We start from the raw sequence: 25,310 nt of genomic DNA, 5'->3' as shown, positions 1-25,310 counted from the left end.
AGCAGTAGAGATCGATTTGATAAATAATAATAATAATTATTATTATAGGGTCATCAGAATTTATTATTATTATTCATAATTGCTGTCAGATATTTGCAAATGTGTGATTGACATTTATAGAGCCCTTCGACATTTTGACTTACCTTATGCTCCTTTGCTCAAATGAAAAAGATGTTTTAATATGATTTCTTTACATAATGTTTTGCTTTTTGTTATTTTTATTTTAAAAATATATTAAAATAATATAGTATTCCATATTTAGCCATTATATTAACATAAAATAAGAACAATGCTGGTAATATTTCTTTGCAAATTCTTAATTTAGTCATTAGCATTATGCAATATTGTAAATTATGAGAGAATATAAGGGGGCTCTTTGTCCATTTCCTAAATTAATTTCTATCCTTCTTCACCAATGTCTAGGTGTACATTAGTCAATTCATAAGTGGTGTGGTGCTTATGTGAATATTATGTGGACACTTGAGTGGATTTTATCTCTAAGAGTCTTCTTAAAAAAAGATCAAGAAGGTGCAATTATCATATGTAATTATTATAATTTCTAGAGTCTTCTTAAATAAATATCTAGAAAGTGTAATTTTTATAGAGAGTTAAGAAGGTATTAAAATCAGGATAGCTTTAGGTCAGGAGATAGTGAATGTCATTAGTGCGTATGCTCCCCAAATAGGCTTAGCAGAAAATTTGAAAAGATAATTTTGGAAAGATATGGATAGTATTGTTTCCAAGAGACACCTATGTCTAAAAAGACATTCATAGGAGCTTATTTGAAAGGTCGCATTAGTAAGTATAATATAGGATATTAAAAGATACATGGAAATCATAGATATGAAAATAAAAATAAGGTCGGTGATATAATCTTAGATTTTGTCATATCTTACAATTTGGTTATATTGAATACTTGCTTTATAAAAAGAGAAGAACACTTAATAACTTTCAAGAGTGGGTATAATAAAAACCGAATAGATTTCTTCCTAACTAAGAACGGGGATCGTCTATCTTGTAAGAATTGTAAAGTTATTCCAGGTGAAAGTTTGGCTACACAACATAATCTTGGTACTAGATACAACAACAAAACCAAGCCTTAATTCCCACTAGGTGGGGTAGACTATTTGAATCATTTTCCACCAATTTATGCGATCATGGACCATTTCTTTGACAGATTCAGAGATTTAAATCTCTATTCACTCTCTCCTCCCAAGTTATTTTAGGTCTATCCCTAGCCCTTCTACTGCCCCTCACAGTAACTAACTCACTCTTCCTCACTGGTACACTATGTGGCCTACGTTGCAAGTATCCATGTAACGCACCGAACCTGTAAACTCAGTCCGGTGCATTATACCTGAATAAACTGTGCTTCGTGGTGCCCCAAACTTACTTGGTGGGACCCGGGTGCCACGTCATCATTTCATTTACCTGATACCTGACATTCTATTATCATTTATGCAGCGAAAAACATAAATATAATCCTCCAACAATAAAATACCAGAGTTTCTAACTATATCATCCTAAATAATCCATCCATCAACCTGCATCTAATACATATCTCCAACATTCAGTATTCACAACCATCCATAACTCAGAAAACTTAAAACATAAAACATAAAAACTTAATACCTCTAAAAAATATCATCAAGCTTATACCATTTCTTTCTAACGCAAAAAATACTATAATAGCCCCGAGCTCTCTAAGCTCGATCTCGCGGAGGTTCAGAAAAAGATAAATTTGTATTCGGGTGAGACACATCTCAGTAAGGGAAGAAACAATATATTAAATCAGCATATGATCAACATAAGATTATAATCAACATAATATTCAAAATTTGTAGATCTTTAACATAATTTCTGAAATCATTTTTTTGAACCTAATCAATCACATGTAAGATATTTTACCAACGAGAATACCTAAGGATTAGGGTGATTACCCGTCCATACAAGTAGTACCCCTCTACTCTGATACTTTAGGCAACCCGAAGGTCACAACTGAAGCATACCAGGGCACTCACCTTACTCAGTAAGCCTTCAGGTGAAGAAGTAATCTTGTACTCACACAGTTCATCCAAAGGTTTACCATCAAAGGCTCCCTAGAATAGGGAAATCTACCCGCTCATACAAGTAGTTTCCCTCTGCCCTAGTGCGTTATGCAGCCTATTACTACACTTGATACTAGCCAGGGCACTTGTTGGGGGTGGATCTACAAGCAACAATCGCACACGAAAAAAATAAACAACCACAATGGAACAACAGATTTTACGTGGTTTGGTCAAATCGACCTACGTCCATGGAGCACACACCAATTTCACTATAACCGGGAGAACAATACAGGGAGGAGGAAGCTACTGCCTTCAATTCAACTCTTTCTCTCTCTCTCTCTCTCTCTCTCTCTCTCTCTCTCTCACACACACACCATAACTCTCTGCTCTCTCTCTCACACACCATAAGTCTTTGCTCTACACACACACACACTCTGTGCACAACACAACACACAACACTTCACACATTGCACACATTACAACACAACATACTGCTATATATAGCCATGGGGAGGTGGAGTGGTTAGCGAAAAATTCAAACATGGTGACTTAATGTCAGCCATGGTAGGCAAGGTTGGTGGAGGGCTGTTGGTCTCCATTTATTGCAGGTTTCCATTTCAACGTAAGCTGTGGGGGAGGTGCTGCTGCCGACGACTCCACACCTGCAATCTCAACAATCTCCCACTTGGAGACGGAGGCAGCATCTTAACCAGTGTATAGGCAAATGATGTGCTCATGTCTATCTTCAAGCATGAAGACCAACTAAAGTTGAGCACAACTTCAAATTCTCTATAGTCACCACCTTCCTGTCTGTTAGATTCCTGCGAACTAATATGATGGTTGTCAGCTTCACAATTGGTGCAAAGATGTTGGTGTAGTCAATCCCTTCATTCTATTCGAAACCTTTGACTACCAGTTGAGGCTTGTACCTTCTAGAGTCATCATGCTCCTCTTTGATACTATACACCCATTTGTTGTGAAAGGCCTTCTTACCTTTGGGCAACCCAACTAGTTCCCACGTGTTTTTTGGAGGCTAAGGACTTCATCTCTTCCTTCATCGCACGCTCCCACTTGCTCGTATCTGTCACTTGACATGCTTCATCATAGCATTCGGGCCCTCCTCCATATGTAAGAAGTAAGTAATCTATATACCTTCTATTTGGTATATGGGGCCGAGAAGATCTCCTAAGCTCTGGAGCTGGAGTAGGAGGCGATGGTGCGACAATCTGCTCCACTGGTTCCTCCACCGGAGGATTCTCGACATTCCGTTGTTGCGTCTCGACACATTCTGAGACATCATCCATATCTACATAGGTTGACTCTCTCTGAACTGGTTCGGTGGATTTTGTTGTGTGCCTGTCTTTGTACATCACCTTTTCGTTAACTCTCTGCTCTCTCTCTATCACACACCATAAGTCTTTGCTCTACACACACACACTCTGTGCACAACACAACACACACCACTTCACACATTGCACACATTACAACACAACATACTGCTATATATAGCCATGGGGAGGTGGAGTGGTTAGCGAAAAATTCAAACACGGTGACTTAATGTCAGCCATGGTAGGCAAGGTTGGTGGAGGGCTGTTGGTCTCCATTTATTGCAGGTTTCCATTTCAACGTAAGCTGTGGGGGAGGTGCTGCTGCCGACGACTCCACACCTACAATCTCAATAATCTCCCACTTGGAGACGGAGGCAGCATCTTAACCAGTGTATAGGCAAATGATGTGCTCATGTCTATCTTCAAGCATGAAAACCAACTAAAGTTGAGCACAACTTCAGATTCTCTATAGTCACCACCTTCCTGTCTGTTAGATTCCTGCGAACTAATATGATGGTTGTCAGCTTCACGATTGGTGCAAAGATGTTGGTGTAGTCAATCCCTTCATTCTATTCAAAACCTTTGACTACCAGTCGAGGCTTGTACCTTCTGGAGTCATCATGCTCCTCTTTGATACTATACACCCACTTGTTGTGAAAGGCCTTCTTACCTTTGGACAACCTAGCTAGTTCCCACGTGTTTTTTGGAGGTTAAGGACTTCATCTCTTCCTTCATCGCACGCTCCCACTTGCTCGTATCTGTCACTTGACATGCTTCATCATAGCATTCGGGCCCTCCTCCATATGTAAGAAGTAAGTAATCTATATACCTTCTATTTGGTATATGGGGCCGAGAAGATCTCCTAAGCTCTGGAGCTGGAGTAGGAGGGGATGGTGCGACAATCTGCTCCACTGGTTCCTCCACCGGAGGATTCTCGACATTCCGTTGTTGCGTCTCGACACATTCTGGGACATCATCCATATCTACATAGGTTGACTCTCTCTGAACTGGTTCGGTGGATTTTGTTGTGTGCCTGTCTTTGTACATCACCTTTTCGTTGAAAATCATGTCTTCACTTCTAATTAACTTCTTGTTTTCATCATCCCAAATGCGATAGCCATATTTTTCTTCACCGTAACCGACGAAGGTGCATTTCCGGGACTTAGGATCAAGCTTGTTACTGACATGATCACTGATATGTACATATGCAACACAACCAAAAACATTCAAATGTGAAAGTCTCACCTCTTTTTCGCTCCATACCTCTTCTGGTATATAATGGTCCAAATTTACTGATGGACCCCTATTAATCAAGTACGCTGCTATGCCAACGACTTTTGCTCATAACTGCAATGGTAAGCCTATCTGTATACGCATGTGCCTAGCTGTCAACGTTTGGTTTATCCGCTCTGCTACGCCGTTGTGTTGAGGCGTACTTGACGTAGTTCTTTTCATCCTAATACCATGCTCATAGTAGAATTTTTTGAACCCGGTGTCTTGATACTCACCACCATTGTTTGTTCTCAGCTCCTTAATTTTCAAACCAGTTTCGTTTTCAACCATAACTTTCCATACCCTGAAAGCATCAAATACTTTCGATTTATACTTCAAAAAGTAAATCCATACCTTCCGAGAATGATCGCCAATGAACGTGACGAAGTAATTCCCTTTGTATATGGATGAGACGGGCGTCGGTCCCTATACATCTGAGTGGACTAGTTCTAGTCTCTCCTTCTTTGGGGCATGAGTGTTTGTCTAAAAATTGACCCTCTTATGTTTCCCAAATATGCAATCCTCACACATGTCAATCTGCACTGACTGTAGACCACTCAATTTTCCCTTTGAGTGCATCACCCTGAGTCCTTTCTCGCTCATGTGACCGAGTCGTTGGTGCCAGATGCTGTTGTTGTCATTTCTTGCAACAACTGAAATAGACATGGAGGCATTGGAGTTAAGATAAAGTGTTCCGCTTTTCTTACCTCGCACAATCGTTAGTACACCATTTGAAGCTTTCCATTCATCGCCAATGAATGTCGTTGTGTATCCCTCATTTGCCAGCTGACCAACTGAGATCAAATTCTTTCTCAGGTTTGGAATACATCTGACATCCTTCAGCTTCCATACTAACCCGTTTATATTGATCTTCACAACTCCCTTGCCAGTTATGTCGCAAGGTTGATCGTTGCCAAGGTACACCTTACCGAAATTATCTAGTGTGTACTCCTCTAGGCAACCTTTGCTGCAAGTGGCATGAAATAAGGCTCCGGAGTCTAAGACCCAAGACTCTTGCTTGCTCTCTAGAGAGCATATCAATGCATCTTTTTCTCCTGAGGAAGAGGCGAGATTTGCTTTTGCCTTCGCCTCAGATTCCTTTCTTAGACTTTTGCACTAGTTTCTGAAATGCCTGACCTTTCCACAATTCTAGCACTCAATGTTCTTTGTGCCTTAGGAACCTCTGGGATTTCTGAATCTAGACCGCCTAGTCCTAGATCTGCCGCGACTGTTTGATTGTCCATGTCTGCTTCCTTTTCCTCAGCTTTCCACATTCAAGGCTGAACTTGAAGTGGAGGCATTGCTCGACTGCATTATGATCTCTTCCGTCAAAATCATGTTGATGACCTCATCGTACTTTAACTTCGATTTTCCTGCGGAGCTACTGATCGCAATAACAATACCTTTCCAACTCTCAGACAGCTGACTAAGAATCAGTAGGGCACGAATCTTACTGTCAAATGTAATTCCAACAGAGGCGAGTTGATCCGACAACTTGTTGAAATTATTCAAGTGTCTCCTAAAACTTTCACCTACAGACATGCTCATGGTAAACAATATTTTCATTAGATGTACCTTATTTGCGACTGATGACTGCTTGTACATATTGGATAGCGCATCCGTAAGGGATTTGGTGGTTGTTAACTGCTCGATGTTGAAGGCAACAGACTTTGCCAATGTCATTCTGATAGCTCCGAGAGCCTTTTGGTCAAGCAACCCCCACTCGTTCTCCCTCATGGATTTTGGCTTCTTCTTCAATCGTAAGTGTAACTCTTTACCAAACAAGTAGTCTTCAATCTGCATTTTCCAGAAACCAAAAGTTGTGCCATTAAACATCTCGATCTGTCAGCTCTTTTCATTCAACATCTCGATTCACTAATATAAAGATGAAATTTGCTTAAATGGACAACACAATTGGATCTGAAACAACTGAAAACCTTTGAAATGGTTCAAGTTGTTTAAGAAACGGACCGAAATGGCTTCGCAATGCCCGATCAAACTTTCGGTCAAACTCTAGTCAAACTTAACGGAATATTCCTAACGATGTTAATGACACCGTTAACTGACTTTGTTTGCTGACGTGGTAGTGTGGGACCCCTTACTGACATGGCTTTATGGGGCCCACCTACTGGCGTGTTATTGTGGTGCCCACTGTGGGTCCCAGTTGATGACGTGTCAGTTGACATGTTGTGGGGCTCGTGGTGACGTGGCGACTGACTGGGCGTTGACGCAGCAAACTGACTTTGCACTGACTGGGCGCTGATGCGGCACGGGCCCCACTAACATGTTTGATGATATGTCACTGACGTGGACCGTCTTCTACCTTCCGTTCATTCGCCATTCGTTTGTCGACACGTGGACGTGCGTGGGATGACCTGCTGACTGTCTACCGGGATGTGAAGGCACATGGGAGCGCGTGGAAACGTCGTCTGGACGTTGGCGGTGCGTGGAAGTGCAGGCGAGTGCAGTGTCGTATGAGCTCATTTCAAGCTCCGGTTGCCACCATTGGCTTCGTCTTGACGAGAGGAACACGACAGTGGCCTCAAAACTGAGTTTTGGCCTACTGGACAGAGGCTCCAATCTAGGAATTTTTCTCCGATCCGGCGATTTTGCTCCAACCTCGCTCTGATACCAATTGTTGGGGGTGAATTTAGATGCAATAATCACACACGAGAAAAATAAACAACCACAATGGACTACCAAATCGTGATTCGGTCGAATCGAACTACGTCCACGGAGCACACACCAATTTCACTATAACCGGGAGAACAATACAGGGAGGAAGAGGCTACTGCCTTCAACTCAACTCTCTCTCTCTCTCTCACCATAACTCTTTGCTCTCTTTCACACCACAACTCTCTGCTCTGCACACACACTCTGCACACAACACAACACACATCACTTCACACACTACACACACTACAACACAGCACACTGCTATATAAAGACATGGGGAGGGGGAGTGGTTAGCAAAAAATTCAAACATAGTGGCTTAATGTCAGCCATGGTACGCAAGGTTGGTTAAGGGCTGTTGGTCTCCATTTATTGCAAGTCTCTATTTCAATGTAAGCTGCAAGGGAGGTGCTGCTGCCGACGACTCCACACCTGTAATCTCAACAACACTCGCCTTTCTCAGCAAGCCCTCGGGCGAAGAGTTTGCCTTGTCCAAATGTAACATGTTCTATAAACATAAATAATGACACTACCATAATACATTATTTTGTCTGTCATTATTTTGTAACTCTCATTTGTTCATATTCTCAACTTTGTCATTTCATAACATTTCACTTTACGTGACTCTTTCCCATTTCTCATCGTTCACATTTCATATTTCATTCATTTCCATTTTATTTCATAATATACCTAGCATCTTTCAACTGTTTTTGTGTTAGTCCCAGCATCTTTCAGCTGTTTTTGTGTTAGTCCACGTAGAAATGCGCTAATCTGCTACCCAGCATCTTTCAGCTGTTTTTGTTTCCATCGTTGCATTAACACTCACATCCAACATATTTCATATATTATTTTCATACTCAATTCATTTCCTGTATATCCCGCATCTTATACATATAACATAATTTCGCACAGAATTCTATTTTACTCATACCACACTATTTAGCAGTAAACTTCATGAAAATAAGCCAACTTATATTTAACATTTATATGCTGAAAATATACCTTTCATTTTTTACATAATTATCTTGAAAATTATTTCGCTTTCTTCAGTCCATTTTTCATATATACATAACTAATAAAACAGCCATAGACTCAGAAAACGTAATTTAAAAGGTTGAAATTTTAAACCCATACAAAAACATATACACATAAATTCATAACATATTTCATTTTTCCAATTAATTCATAAAAATATGGTTTAATATATATTCCCCCTTACCTGCTTTTTTGAATTAGACTAATAGTAAGCCCCAAAAGATACCTATGACGCTCATCCGGACCCTAGTTCAAAAATCTCAGTTCCATTAAATCAATCCTAAATGAAATACTATTTTAACATTTTCTAGGCCCATAAATTTCAAATAAATAATTATACCCTCAAATATAATCAATTTACTTAATTTCCTAAATCCCACTCTCGCTTTGGAGTGGTTCTTAGGAAACCCAAATTGATAATTTACTCTGATCAAAATGACAACGATCGAGACTAGGATCCCATGGTGGTGCCCGATCGTCAATTTAGCGGCAGATTTGAGCAAAAATTGAGAAAATAGGGAAATGTTACCTTACCCCAATAGTGGTGCCAACGACACTTGTATGAAAAATCCACTCCGGTTGAATCAAAGGTGGCGAAGAATTGAACCCAACGGTACCTTCCGTTTTCCAATCGGCGCATGTTTGGCCAAGAAAATCAAGGTGAAAGAGAGAGGGAGACGAGGAAAGAAATAAGAAACTAAGAAAAGTAAAATGAAATAAAATGCAGAAAGGCGGCTTCTGTAAAAGATGGAAATGGATTTCAAATTGTAATCCAATCCATCATATTACATTTAATACATTCATTATATTATTTTAGTATTATATATATATATATATATTTCAATTTTTTTTTTCTTTTCCACACAATTCCTTTTATTGTTTATTTAATTAATTAATTGATTAATAAATTTAATTTTGTTTTAATTTAATATATATACATACATATATATATATATATATATATTTCATTTCTGGGTTATTACATTCTTCACTCCTTAAAAGAATTTTGTTTTCGAAATTCGCTACCCGATCATTGTTCACATTTAAAAAAAAAAAAAAATTATTAACTAACTATCTCACACAATCTAATACATATCATTATATAAATTCCTACATTATACATAATTAAATAAAATCATCATATAAACTTTCCATTCATCCATAACTAAATTAAATCATTATTATCTTAATCACAAACTCATACCTACGCCCTTGGCAATATCTGCCTCATTCGGAATCAACGAGTACACTTGTGCTGGTCCACCTCTACCAAAAGGTACTTGTTGGTTTTTCTCGATACCATAACCTCTGAAATCAACTACCCAACCTCATATCACACATTTCCATATACTTCAATTTAAATATTAAACACCCAACTTGACCACAAACATTAAATCACATCACCTAAATTATTCTCATTCAAAGATTTTTTTTTTTTTTTCTTCACAAATCAACCAACTTAATCTTCGAGTTCAAATCCCAAGTTCTAATTTCTCTGCTCGGAAACATCACCATCGATCAATTTACTATGATTTTCTGAAGTTAGCTACTTTTTCAGAAAAACACAGAAGACCATCAAGGGATTTCTGCCCTCAAGCTTATGAAACATAATTCAAAATTCCTAACGGTATCTTAATCTACCCATCCCTATATACTCTGGTATTAATCCATTCTAAAGTCTACAAAACCCAAAACCTAATGCTCTGATACCAAAATGTAATGCCCCGAACCCGTAAACCCAGTTTGGTACGTTATACCTGAATAAACCGTGCTTTGTGGCACCCCAAACTCGCCTGGTGGGACCCGGGTGCCATGTCATCTTTTCATTTACTTGATACCTGAAATTCTATTATCATTTACGCAGTGAAAAACATAAATACAATCTTCCAACAATAAAATACCATAATTTCTAACTATAACATCCCAAATAATCCATCCATCAACCTGCATCTACATATATATATACATGTCTCCAACATCTAATATTCATAACCATCCATAATTTAGAAAACTTAAAACATAAAACATAAAACATAAAAACTTAATACAGTTTAAAAATATCATCAAGCTTATACCATTTCTTTCTAACTCAAAAATAATATAACAGCCCCAAGCTCTCTAAGCTCGATCTCGTGGAGGTCCTAAAAAAGATAAATTTGTATTCGGGTGATACACATCTCAGTAAGGGAAGAAACAATATATTAAATCGGCGTGTGACCAACATGAGATTATAATCAACATAATATTCAAAATTTGCAGATCTTTAACATAATTTCTAAAATCATTTTCTGAACCTAATCAATCACATGCAAGATATTTTACCAATGAGAATACCTACGGATTTGGGTGATTACTTGCCCATACAAGTAACACCCCTCTACTATGAAACTTTAGGCAACCCGAAGGTCACAACTAAAGCCTACCAGAGCACTCACCTTACTCAGTAAGCCCTCAGGTGAAGAAGTAGTCTCGTACTCATACAATTCATCCAAAGGTTTACCAGAAAAGGCTCCCAAGAATAAGGAAATCTACCCACTCATACAAGTAGTTCCCTTTATCCTAGTGTGTTATGTAGCCTACTGTTACACCTGATACTAACTAGGGCACTCGCCTTTCTCAGCAAGCCGTCGGGCGAAGAGTTTGCCCCACCCAAATGTAACATGTTCTACAAATATAAATAATGATACCACCATAATACATTATTTTGTATGTCATTATTCTGTAATTCTCATCTGTTCATGTTCTCAGCTTTGTCATTTTATAACATTTTACTTTACATGACTCTTTCACATTTCTCATTGTTCACATTTCACATTTCATTTCCATTTCATTCTCATTTTCATTTCATTTCATAATATACCCAACATCTTTAAGCTGTTTTTATGTTAGTTCTAGCATCTTTCAGCTGTTTTTGTATTAGTCCCTAGCATCTTTTAATTGTTTTTGTTTCCATGGTTGCATTAACACTCACATGCAACATATTTCATATATCATTTTCATACTCAGTTCATTTCCTGTATATCCTGTGTCTCATACATATAACATAATTCCACACAAAATTCTATTTAACTCATGTCACACTATTTAGCAGTAAAATTTATATATATATATATATATATATCCCGTAAAATATGCCAACCTACATTTAATATTTATATGTTGAAAATATACTTTTCATTTCTGACATAATTATCCTAAAAAATATTTCACTTTCCTCATTCCATTTTTCACATGTACGTAACTAATAAAACAGTCCTAAACTCAGAAAATATAATTTAAACAATTAACATTTTAAACCCATACAAAAACATATACACATATATTTATAACATATTTCATTTTTCTAATTAATTCATAAAAATCTATTTTAATATGTATTCCCCCTTACCTGTTTTCTTGAACTACGCCAACACGAATCCCCAAAAGACGTATGTAACACTCACCCGAACCCTAGTTCAAAAATCCTAATTCCATTAAACCAATCTTAAATAAAATACTATTTTAACATTTCCTAAGCTCATAAATTTCAAATAAATAATTATACCCTCAAATATAATTAATTTACTTAATTCTTTAAATCTCACTCTCACTTTGGAGTAATGCCTAGGAAATCTAAATTAAAAATTTACTTTGGTCAAAATGATGACGATCGAGATCAGGACCCTCTGGTAGTGCCTGATTGTCGGTTTAGTTGCAAATTTAAGAAGAAATTGAGAAAATAGAGAAATGTTACCTTACCACAGGAGTGGTGCTTATGATGTTCTTATGAAAAATCCGCTTTGGTTAAATCGAAGGTGGCAGAGAATGGAACCCAACAGTACCTTCCTTTTTCCGATTGATGCACATTTGGCTAAGAAAATCGAGGTGAAAGGGAGACGGAGACGAGGAAAGAAATAAGAAACTGAGAGAGAAAAGTAAAATGAAATAAAATGCAGAGAGACAACTCTTGAAGAAGATGGAAATGGATTTCAAATTGTAATCCAATCCATCCTATTACATTTAATACATTCATTATATTATTTTAGTATTATATATATATATATATATATCTTTATTTCAATTTTTTTTCTTTTCCATACTATTCCTTTTATTTGTTTATTTAATTAATTAATTTAATAATGTTTAATTAATTAATTGATTAATAATTTTATTTTTTTTAAATTTAATATATATATATATATATATATATTCTTTTTCAGGTTATTACAGTCCATACCATCTGAGTCGTCCCTCCCTTATCTTATCTTCTATAGGAGCTACACCTAACTTACTACGAATATGTTCATTCCTTAATTTATCTTTTAATGTTATACCACTCATCCATCTAAACATTTTCATCTCAGCAACTTTTACTTTTTGGATATTATGTTTCTTTGTCGCCCAACATTCCGATCCATATAGTATAACTGGTCTTATAGCTATCCTATAAAACTTCCCTTTTAATTTTAAGGGTATCCTACAATCACAGAGCACACTTGAAGTACTTCTCCATTTTACCATACATGCTTTAACTCTATGCATTACATCATCTTCAATTTCTCCTTCAGCTTGCATAATAGATCAAAGGTATCAAAATCTACAAGTGCTATTTATTTCTTCATCATCAAGTTTAACTTTATCTCCAATATTCCTCATATCATTACTAAAATTACATTTCATGTATTCTATCTTATTTCTATTTATCTTAAAGACTCTAGATTCCAAAGCATCTCTCCATAATTATAACTCAGCCTCTACTCCGTTTCTAATTTCATCAATTAATACAATATCATCTACAAATAACATACACCATGGAACCTCCTTTTGAACACTCTTAGTCAGTTAGTCCATCACTAAAACAAAAAGATAAGGACTCAAAGCAGATCCTTGATGTACACCTATGATAATTGGAAATTCTCTAGTTTCTCCATCTATAATCATTATGCTAGTCATTACTCCATCTTACACATCCTTAATGACATCAGTATACCTACTACATACACCTTTTTTTTTTTTTCTAAAACCCACCATAGAACTTCCCTAAGTATCCTATCATATGTTTTCTCAAGATTAATAAATATCATATGCAAGTCCCTCTTCTTTTCCCTAAACTTTTCCATTAATCTTCTTAAAAGATATAACCTCTGTGGTAGATCTCCTAGGCATAAAACCAAATTGATTTTCTGAAACCTTTATTTCTAATCTTAATCTTTGTTCAACGATCCTTTCCCATAGTTTCATTGTATGACTCATAAGTTTAATTCCACAATAGTTATTATAATTTTGAATATCTCCTTTATCTTTGTATATAGGTATTAAAGTGTTTTTCCTCCATTCATCTAACATTTTCTTAGTTTTTATAATTGTATTAAATAAATTAGTTAACTATATAATTCCGTTATCACCTAAACATTTCCAAACTTCAATTGGGATGTTATTTGGTCCCATACCTTTTCCATTTTTCATCTTTTTTAGTGCAAACTTAACTTCATTTACTCTAATTTTACGAATAAATCTCATATTTTTAGTCTTTTTTCTCATTTGGCCTTCTATTTGGTTTTTATTAAACAACTTACTAAAGTAATTTTGCCATCTTTCTTTAATGTCTTCACCCTTAACCAAGACAATATCATCCTCACTTTTTATACATTTTACATTTCCTAAGTCTTTACTCTTCCTTTCTCTAGCTTTAGTAAGTTTAAAAATATCTCTTTCCCCTTCTTTTGTATCTAATCTATCACACAAACTATTAAATGATATGTATTTAGCTTCACTAACGACATTTTTTGCATCTTTTTTCGCATCCTTATACTTTTCAAAGTTATCCCTGTTTTTACATTTTTGCCACGTTTTATACCAAATTCTTTTTGTCTTTATGACTTTTTGTACATCTTTATCCCACCACCAACTTTCTTTGTTTTTCAAGAATCTTCCCTTTGATTCACCTAAAATCTTTTTTGCTATCTTTTTAATAGAGCTAGCTAATCTACTCTAAAGAGTATTTGTATTTATCCCATCCTCTATAGTTCAATCTCCATCTTTGATCAATTTATTTTTAAATTTTATTATATTTTCTCCTTTTAGGTTCCACCACCTAGTTCTCTTACAATGGTTTATTTTATCATTTTTCTTCCATTTTTTAATACATATATTTAACACTAAGACTTGATGTTGTGGTTAGGCTTTCACCTAGAATAACTTTACAATCCTTGCATGATAAACAATCTACCCTCCTAGTTAAAAAAAAAAAAAAACTATTTGACTTCTACTTTGTCCACTTTTTAGGTTATTAAGTGTTATCTCTCTTCTTAAAGCAAGTATTCATTATACTAAAATCATATAACATAGCGAAGTCTAAGATCATCTCCCCAGACTCATTTTTGTCTCCATATCCATATGCTCTATGTATCATCTCATAATTTTTATTATCCCTTCCAACATGTCCATTCAGATCTCCTCTTGTAAATATTTTCTCAGTCCCGGGTATGCCTTGTATAATCCTATCCATATCTTCCCAAAATTGTCTTTTAAGATCTGCTAAGCCGACATGAGGAGCATAAGCACTAATGATATTTATTAGCTCTTGTCCTAATACCATCTTGATTTTTATAATTCTATCCCCTACTTTATTTACATCAACAACGCTATCTTTTAATTTTTTGTCTATAATAATTCCTACTCCATTCTCATGTTTTTCTTTTCCAGTGTACCAAAGTTTAAATCCCGATTTACCAATTTATCTAGCTTTCTTTCCCACTCACTTAGTTTCTTGAAGGCAAATTATATTAATTCTTCTTCTGATCATTGTGTCCACAATTCCATGCTTTTACCCATAAGTGTCCCTATATTCCAAGTTGCTAATCTAATCCTAGTTTCCTGAACTAACGTATTTACCTGCCACGTCTAGAATGATGTAGGAACCTTAACATATTTGACACCATACCCGGGCGCCAACACGGTGCGTTGTTTCAAGTCAACGACCTAGCCCACCCTCACACACTTTTCTCTACACCCGGATGGTAGAAGTACAACACGTCACTCGTAAGGGACACCCCAACAAATATTTGGTAAGGATTTATATCATAGTGATCTGACAAATTTTATGCTAGTTGTCAACTACCTAACGCAATCCTCCTCCTTTACCCAGGCTTGGGACCAGTTATGTGTGAAAAAAATTGCACATTAAGTGCATCACAGGCAGAGTTTAAAATAAAAGGCGATGCCTGAGAGATTCAAACTCGCGCGAGAAAACCCCATGTACTTAGTAGGCATATGCCTCAACCACTTGGCCAAAGCGACTGTTGGTGGAAGAAAAAGATGACTAGATGGTGGAACTTGAAGGGAGATAATATAGTAAAATTTAAAGATAAAATGAACAAAGAGTGTGATTGGACAGTAGGGAATAAGGTTGATACAAATACTATTTGAAATAAAAGGCAAATTCTATTGTAAGGATAGCAAAAGAGTTTTTTCTTAGGTGAGTCCAAAGGAAGAGACTATGGTAGTAAAGAAAGTTGGTGGTGGGATCAAGAAGTCCAAAAAGTTTTTAAGACAAAAACAAATTGGTATAAAATATGGAAAACTTGTATAAATATAGAAAATCTTGAAAAATATAAAGAAGCAAGAAAAAATACAAAAAAAAAAAAAAGGAGAAAAGACTATCAATGAAGTCAAAAAGCTTATGATACTTTATATAATAAAACTAGAAACAAAAAAAGGAAAACGAGACATTTATAGACTTATGAGAGCTAGAGAAAGAAAATGTAAAGATTTAAGTGATGTAAAATGTATAAAGGACAAGAATGATAAAGTCTTAATTAGAGAAGAAGACATAAAAGAGAGGTGGTGGAGATACTTTGATAAGTTGTTTAATAAAAACCAAAATGAAAGATTGAACTTGGAAATGACAAATGAGGAGAAGACTAAAAATAGGAGATTTACACACAAAATTAGAGTCCTTGAAGTTAAGATGATATTAAAAAAGATGAAAAGTAGCAAATATATAGGACCAAATAAAATACCAATAGAAGTTTGGAAATTTTCAGGGATAAATTAATTATTTGGTTAACTAATCGATTCAACATTATTAGAAAAACTAAGAAAATGCCAGAAAAATGGAGGAAAAGTATTTATATAAAAACAAAGGCGGTATTCAAAACTATAATAACTATTGTGGAATTAAAATTATGAGTCATACAATGATATTATGGGAAAAGGTAATTGAACATAGAATAAGATTAGAAATGAAGATTTCATAAAATCAGTTTGATTTTATGTCTGAAAGATCAACAACAAAAGCTATTTATCTTTTAAGAAGTTTAATGAAATAGTTTAGGGAAAATAAAAAGGACTTGCATATGATTTTTATTGACCTGGAGAAAGCTTATGACATAGTACTTAGGGAAGTTCTTTGGTGGTATTAGAAAAGAAGGAAGTTTGCTGTAGATATACAGAGGTTATTAAGGATATGTATAATAGAGTAGTGACTAGTGTTAGGACCATAAGACGCAATTCTAAAGAGTTTCCAATCATAATAGGTGTACATCAAGGTTCTACTTTGAGTCCTTATCTATTTACTTTAGTAATTGATGAATTGACCAGGAATATCCAAAATGAGATCCCATGGTGTATGTTGTTTGCAGATAATATCGTGTTGATTGATGATAGTAGAAGTAGAGTGGAATCTAAGCTAGAACTTTGGAGAGCCAAATTATAGTTTAAAGGGTTTAGGATAAGTAGTAATAAAGCAGAATATATGAAATGTAATTTCAGTAATGTAAGGAGTAGCAATAGAGAGAAGATTAAACTAGATAATCAAGAGATTAATAGCATTGCTAGATTTAGATATCTTGGATCCATTATGCAAGCTAAAGGGGAAATTGAAAAAGATGTAGTACATAGAATTAAGATAGGCTGGTTAAAATGGAGGAGTGCGTCAGGTGTGTTGTATGATCGTAGAATACCCTTAAAATTAAAAGGAAATTTTATAAGACAACTATAAAGTCAATTATGCTTTATCGTTAAGTATGTTGGGCAACTAAGAAACAATATGTACAAAAAATGAAAGTTGTTGAGATGCGTATGTTAAGGTGGATGAGTGGTTTAACATTTTTAGGTATAGAACCAGTTGAAAATAAAATAAAAGAGGGGCGGCTTAGATGGTTTGGGCATTTGAAACGCAGGCCTAGTAGAGCACTTGTAAGGAGGAGTGAGTTAGTCATTATTTCTAACATGAAAAGGGGTACGGGTAGGCCTAAAATAACTTGCAATGAGGTAGTGAAGAAAGATTTAATAGTCCTTAGTCTAAAAGAGAAAAACACTTGAGATCGGGTGAATTGGCGGGGAAGGATTCATGTAGCAGACCCCACCTAGTGGAACATAAGGCTTTTTGTCATCGTCGTCGTCATTGTTGTTGTTAAAAGAGGAGAAGAAGATGAGGTCAAAAAAAAGGTTCACTTGTTTTAGTTTAATACGATTTTTTTTTTTTTTCATCTTTGTGTTCAAACAAAGCCAGAGAGCAATAAACAAGATCCACAAGGGATGCTAATCACGTTATTACAAAAGAAGAGAATCAAAGGAAAAAAGAAGAAAGAAGAAGAAGTACTTACATATTTATCCTTTTGAATAGGTGGGCCCAATGATAGGAAATTAAGAGCAGGATTTGCAGCTGACTGTCTTTGCTTACACAAATCCACTTGCTTTATTACATGCCTCTTCCAAATTCTAACAAAATATACACACGCATGTAGGTAGACATCAATAAGATGCAAATAAACACTGCATAACCCCCAATTAGAGAACAAGATAAGCACCTTATGATCAACTTAATCTTTGCTCAGCAACTTCTTCGTCATGATGGCTTGCCATTAATTCATCATTTTCAGATTCTTGGTGAATACATGCAGGTTGTTCATCTTCTGTGTCATTCACAATTGCTAGTGAATTATCCACAGCTAAATCAAATCGAGGACTTAAAGGTCTATCTTGCATAATTTTGTTTGAGAAATTTGCAAAGTGTTAGAATTGGTGTGAGAGGGTGAATTGGGTTTTAAAAATATTTTGGCTAAATTAAAAAATTACGCCAATTCACCACAGATCATATCCCATTTTCACGTGTGGAAGTAAATTAATAAAACAATAAAAAAAAAAAAGCATACATGTGAAACACATCTCATTTAAAATAAAGGTGTGCATGCAAATAATTATAACGAAAAATGAAATCATACACATGCGGAAATTAAAGTGCGCGAATTTAAGAGAGAGAGAGAGAGAGAGAGAGAGAGAGACACACACACACACACACACACACACACAGACAGATTTGTTATCGACGTTCAGCCAAACCAGCCTACGTTCCCGCCTTGGACTTATCCCTCAAGGATTACATTATCCCTACTTACTTAAACGGACGAAGTAGAAGCCATTTACATCCTCTCCTTATGGGGCGAGGAAAACCCCAACTCAATTATAAGACTAAGCTCAACTTGTCTCACTTATAGGGCTGAGACTCTCCAATTTAATTTCCCGAGCTGAACCCAACCGATCTCACTTACGAGGTTGAAACTTTCTAGTTCAATTATAGGTTGAACCCAACCGATACAATAAAAATCATTTTTGTACATATTACATGCTTCAAACAATAAATTGGGATGTACACATTTAAGCTCATAAAATGCACACTCTAATATGATATGAAATATGTGCTCAGTAGAGTAAGAGTGTTTTTCTTAAAATAGATTTCCAATCTTTGAAAGATGATATATATTATAAAACACTTCAAAGATTTAACCCTATAAAATATTTCTCCAACAATATTTATCAAAGGAATAGTTGGGAGAAACTTAATGCTTTGCTCTCAAAAATGTTTTTAAAAAATGCAAGTTAAGAGAGAGTTAAAAACACTTCAATGAAATAAATGTCCAAATAAAATATTTTCTTTCAAAAAGATTTGTCAAAAGAATGAAAGGAAAGAGAGTAGCAGAGTTTAAAAATTTACCCCAAGGAAAAAATTTTTGCAATGAAATCAGTATGGGGGAACTTTGATTAACAAGGAATTAAAAATATTTGAGAGAAAATTATTTGCTAATCAAAGTTGCTAATCAAAACAAATGAGGGGGTATTTATAGTTTTTCTCAAAAATATGACCGTTGAGGACCTATTGGGGAATATGAAAAAGTTTAATTAAAATTTAACCCTAATTACCACTATTAATTTTAATGAACCCGAGAAGTTCGGTCGCTCGATCCTTGGGGTCGGTCACCCGAACACTCACAAAGAGTAAAAGAAATTTTTGGGTTTGGTTGAATGTGGGCAACGACCGGTCGGTTAAGGCCAAGGCGATTTCCCAATTGTTTGTGCTTTCAGTCGCCTAGTGAGTAGTTCTGTTTGCCAAACCTCACAATTTGGTCACTCAGGGAGATTTTGAACTATAAGTTCGGGCGGCTGGGGACAGTGGAAAAATCAATTACTAGGATTCGGTCGACTGTCGACGCTACGTTCATTTTTGGTTTGGTCGCTCAAGGCTTCAGTCAACTATTTAACTTTTTGGCCAAAAGTGTGTTCAGTCGACCGAGGGCTATAACACATAAATCGGTCAGTCTCCCAAGGCTTTTAATTAAGCCTGAAAACCTAAAGTCGGTTGACCGAAGTAAGCCCTAATTTTGAATCTTAATTAATTTGAAAACCTTTTGTGTGATTTAGGCAATTTGGAAAAAGGTTTTATATGAGTGGTTAGGTCCCTAAGGTCAATCTATGTCCATCTGAGCATTCAATCCATACCATGCAAATGCATGCATTATTACATACCAAAATAATAAAAACTTAAATGCATTACAAATTAAATCAAATAATTCTTCTTCTTTGCTCTTTTGATATCGTGGAATGTGTCTGAGAGTATAGTCTTTACATCCTTCAAGACTTCCATTGCCAATCACCTTATGTGTGTGTTGAATTATAACCTGTTCAATCACTAAATACACACATAAGTAACTTGTACTTTGTCAGTATCAAAACAGGGATCGGACTCAAAAAGTCAATGCAAAGGGACCTCTCTCCTATCATAATGGGCATCACTTTGGAGACACTTTCAAAGGCGCTTCAATTTTTAGCTCATCCACCCTTCCAAATTTTGCTAGTTAAGATTTAGAGGAGCTTTCAGCAAGCGAGATTGTGAAAAAGGATTCATAATCTAGCTTGTCCCCACTTATAAATGTAGCTAGCTAGGAGTTGGGAGAACTTGCTGAAGAGAAAGCCTTAAGTGAAAATTTTGCCTTAGCCACCTATTGGTTGTCTGCATTTTGCTACCAACTTGTTGATTCTTTAAGTATTGGCTGCATTTGCATGTCAGCTCTTGGGGGTAAGATAGGCCCACATTTAGACATTTCTTCATCATATGTTGAGGCAAAACTTTCAGATTCGACAAGTTCAATATCTACAATCATGCTTATTGACAATAGGGTTGCAATCGTTTTTATTCGGTTCGATTATTAACAAAACTGAACACCGAGCCAAAATTTTCGATTTTAAAATTTCATAAACCAATACCGAACCGTAAACTGCCGATTTTCTAATTTGATTTGGTTAAACTTTAGTTTTTAAAATTTTAAATTATAAAAAAATTTTGAGCCTTGGGCCTACAACCCATGCCCAAAACATGGGCCCAGCTTGTAAAGTTGAAGGCTGAAAAGGAGGGGGTGGAGTTGGTATTTATAGGAAGGGAAACTAATTCCCTTCCCATGTGCAACCAATGTGGGATACCCACTGCACAAGTCAATCTAGGAGTACCAACTAGAGCCAACTTGCATGCTAAGCATGTTCTCAAGTCCAGGGATAGGGAACCAATACTTGATGGTGATTTTGTTGATGAATCTATATTCCGCACACATCCTCCAAGATCCATCCTTTTTTTGGAGTTAAAGAAGCTAGTATTGCACAAGGACTAAGGCTATGTCTCACAAAGCCATTATCAAGGTGTTCTCCTAGCTGCTTATTCAATTCAGCACGCTTTTTAGGGTTCATCCTATAATGAGGCAAGTTAAGTAATTGTGAACCTGGAATGAGACCTCTGGCATGCTGAATATCTCGCATAAATGATAGCTCAGTAGGTAACTCGTTGGGCACAACATCAAAGAACTTAACCAACAACTCTCCTACCTTAGGTGGGTAATCACATGAAAACTCTCGATCCTTTGAAGGAACCTCTCGAGAAATGATTGCTAAAATATACTTGTTTTCTAAACTCTCTCGCTCAAAAGCCCTATGATCAATAGATCAAGCAAGTGAATGCTTCTTTGAATTGAGACTTAAAGGGTTGTCTTGTTCCATAACTTAGTTGGCTTGGTAGGGGTGTAAATGATATTCTTATCAATGTGCCTAAACATATAAGTGCTCTCCCTGCCATGATTGGTTACGTCGTGATTAAATAACCATGGTCACCCTAATAGGATAGGCTCCATTCATTGGTAATACACCATAATAGACCCCATCCTTATAATCTTCCATTTAGATGGGTACAAGACACCTCTCGGTAACTAGTAGATTTATCTTGTTTACCCAATTCACCTTAAAAGGATGAGGGTTTGGCTCTCCCCAAAGTTCAATCTTCCTAGAGTAGCCTTTAAGACCATATCATGCTACTACCCCCCATCAATAACTAACTTATATGTACTATCTCCACAACGAATGAAAGTGTGGAAAATAGTGGTTAGTTTCCACATCTCACTATCCATGGCAGCAGATAAGACACACATAACCACAATAACATGGTAATCATACTCCTCAAAATAATCAACAAGCTCACCCTCATCTCCCGAGTACTTAATAGCATCTACAACCTGATCCTTATAATCAGGCAAGTAGGTTATTAGTTTCATGCTCTAAAGCTAAGGCTCATTGGAGACAACAGGCAACTATGTAACCTCTAGTGTGGCAATGATGACATTGCACATATAAGCAACTAGGTTGAGGAATACTAGGTCCACTAAAGCAAACAACATGACGTGAATCTATTTGATTTGCAGAACTCTCTCTAGGGGTAGATTGAGGAATGGTAGACTTAGATTGAAAAAAGGATTTGGAATGACGAGACTCACTCACCTGAGATAAATACCTACAAGAGTTTTTGAGGTACTGTTCAATGGCAAGAGCTTTTTGATAAGCTACCTCTAAAGACTCTGGAGAGAACAATTCAACCTCTTGCCAATATCTTCCTTATTACCATTCACAAACCTAACCATACTATAAGGTACGACGTCAACAATATCACTTTTAAGCATCAACTCCTTAAAATGATCAATATAGCCGGCTACAATAGTGGTTTATTTATGGTTTAAAAGTTCATTGAACAATTAGACCTTAAAGGAAGGAGGGATATACTTTTCTTTCAATCATTGTCTTATCACTTCCCAGTTCCCACTAGGTAATAGGAGGTTCACCTAACTATTCTAGTGTTTTTTTGCACAGTTTGAAAATACTTCTTTGCTGGTCCTACTAGTTTCATCTTGGCAAACCAAACTTTGTTCTCACCCCATAGATAGTACCATTAAAGAAATCATTTATCTCTACCATCCAATCTTAAAGGAGCTTGGATCTAATTTTTCATCATTGGCACGCATGTCTACCTTGACCCTTTTCGAAGCATCTCCATAGTCCTCCCAATTTTTCCTAGGGGAATACGGAGCCTGCCTAGGGTTAGGTTGATACCCTACATCATTAAACTTCTTGAGGTAATCTTCCTCAAGCCTAGACCCTAGATTGACTTGAGGCTAGAGGGGCTAAATTTGTCTACTAGTCTTTTTGGAGAATACCTTAGGTCGACCCTACTTAATATGTGGACTCATTAGGGTGCCTAACTGGTGGCTCTATATCTTTTAACAGGGCATTTACCTAACAACTTCATGGCTTGGTCAAACTATTGTGCAAAGTGCTCAAAATTTCCATTCATTAACTCATGAAGAGTGTCTAATTGGATAGACAAAGATTGGGTATTATTTCAATGCAAGTTCAGTGGGAGTAGTTTCAACATTTTTGTTGGTAACCATGGGTAATGCAATATGGTACAATGATGTTGAGAAAGACTGGACTACTACAAGTGATATAAATCCTAACATTACTAGGATGCACAAACATGAAGCTATCGAACATAGTGCATGTGGAATTGACATGGTCTCGCATGACATGACAACAAGGTATGACTAGGTATAGGTATGAACAAGGATTCGAACAATAATGATATAACTAGGGGAATTTACAAAATAAAGGGAAAATTTCTTTTAAAAAAAAAATGGTAACAAGAAACTTGGAATTATACAATCACAGATTTTCCCTAATCATGCAAACATTAGTCAAGAAAATGTGAGAGTTTGGTTACCTCGCCAAAGATTTTGAGCACAAATTGAGTTGACCATCAAATTCTCAAGGTAAGTCAAGCGATTTCTCAACTTCCCATTCTCAGATCCTCAAGAAACAGCACAGTAGCTGGGCGTCAATCTGAATGCTGGCATGGCCTCAAAACCCTGAAATTTGTGTTGGTAGTCCAATATCTCAAGCCAACTCCGCAATTTCTCAAGTCTCCACAAAATAAAAACCTACAAAATGCAGCAAAATGAAGTCAGAATACAGTGTTGAAGCTGAAATTATCCTCGAAATAACTTGCACTAGCACTTAAATATTCCTCAATTTTGCTTCAAAATCTCAAAGGAAAACCCAATTTGTGGTGCCTGGAGGCGATTTCTCGCGATTTTGGAAGCAAGAAAACAGTCTGGATATTCCCACTCGCAGGTTGCTGGCACATGGGGAGCATGCACCACCAGCAAGGCTCCTCCAGTGATGAAACACTGGCAGGCAGTAGATCAAGGGTTGGGGAGTTGAATAGCGGCGGTCATGTGTTGAGAGAATACTGGCAGATTTGAGCTTTCAGAAGGAGGTCGGCTGGAACACCCTTAATTGGGGTGAAGGTGAAATTGCAGGGAAGAGGGTTTTGGTAGGGTCTATCTGTGATGATGAAGGAGTTGTTGTGAAATGATGCCTTGAAATTAGGGTTTAGAAATTAGGAGCATGACTGTAATTTTCTGGGTAAGTTTCAGATGAACAGTGCTTGCAATTTCCAGCGACCTGTTCCCTAAGTTCTATTCAATCAATCGGTCAAATCTAAGTTTCTAGCAAGAAAACACGCAAAAGAAAGCAAAAGAACATTCAGCTCACCAAGATTTGCCGACTTTTCTTCTTACGTGATTTTAGTCATGATTTGATTTCTTGATTCATGCCGCAGATTGTGACATTTCTCAACACTCGATTTATGTCGTGAAATGCGGCATTCCTTAACACTCCCCCCCAAGTTGGCATGGATATTTATAACACCCAACTTGTTTAGTAAATAATTAAATTGTGCGAATCTAAGAGCTTTGGTAAAAAGGTCAGTAGGTTGTTGGCTTGTATGCATGTAGACCATTTGGATGATGCCACTCTGAAGTTTCACTTGAACAACATTACAGTCTATATCAATATGCTTGGTTCGTTCATGAAACATTGGATTTGAAGCTATATGTATAGTGGCCTTGTTGTCACAGCATAAACTGATTGGTTGAGAATGCATTACTTCAAGGTCTAAGAGTAGAGACTTTAGTCAAGTGACCTCACAACATGTGGAGGCTATAGACCTATATTCTGCTTCGGCTGAGGAGCGTGAAACTATTTTTTGTTTTTTGGTCTTCCAGGAAATGGGTGATTTTCCGAGTAGGATGCAATACTCGATGACTGATCATCCGGTATCCCTGCATCATGCCCAATCTACATCACAGTATGCATAGAGCTGCATTTTGCTAGAAGTAGATAAGAGAATTCCTTGACCTGGGGTTTTCTTAAGGTATCGTAAGACTTTGTGTGTTGCATCCAAGTGTGGTATTCGTGGCTTGTCCAAAAACTGACTTAGCACATGCATTGAATTGGCTAAGTCGGGTCTTGTGATGGTTAGATAAAT

General features: G+C 36.4%; 1 protein-coding gene across 6 annotated transcripts in view; it reads right to left on the bottom strand.

Annotated features, from left to right (window-relative positions):
- LOC131153027 (uncharacterized) overlaps positions 1-24,483 on the bottom strand; it is a 76,204-nt gene extending 51,721 nt beyond the window's left edge. For 2 of the 6 annotated variants that reach the window (XR_009136140.1, XR_009136141.1), the window contains exons 1-3: positions 23,703-24,461; positions 18,148-18,252; positions 17,944-18,058 (exon numbers count right to left, since the gene is read on the bottom strand). The gene's annotated coding sequence lies outside the window, so the exon portion shown is untranslated. Of the gene's footprint in view, positions 1-10,236; positions 11,807-12,089; positions 12,207-17,943; positions 18,059-18,147; positions 18,253-23,702 lie in introns of those variants that run through there. The other 4 variants (XR_009136143.1, XR_009136139.1, XR_009136142.1 and 1 more) reach the window with 4 other exon arrangements.
- Positions 24,484-25,310: the final 827 nt, after the last annotated feature.

The sequence above is a fragment of the Malania oleifera genome, chromosome 4 (assembly GCF_029873635.1).
Source record: "Malania oleifera isolate guangnan ecotype guangnan chromosome 4, ASM2987363v1, whole genome shotgun sequence".
Lineage (NCBI taxonomy): Eukaryota > Viridiplantae > Streptophyta > Magnoliopsida > Santalales > Ximeniaceae > Malania > Malania oleifera.
This window is presented reverse-complemented; position numbering and strand designations above follow the sequence as displayed.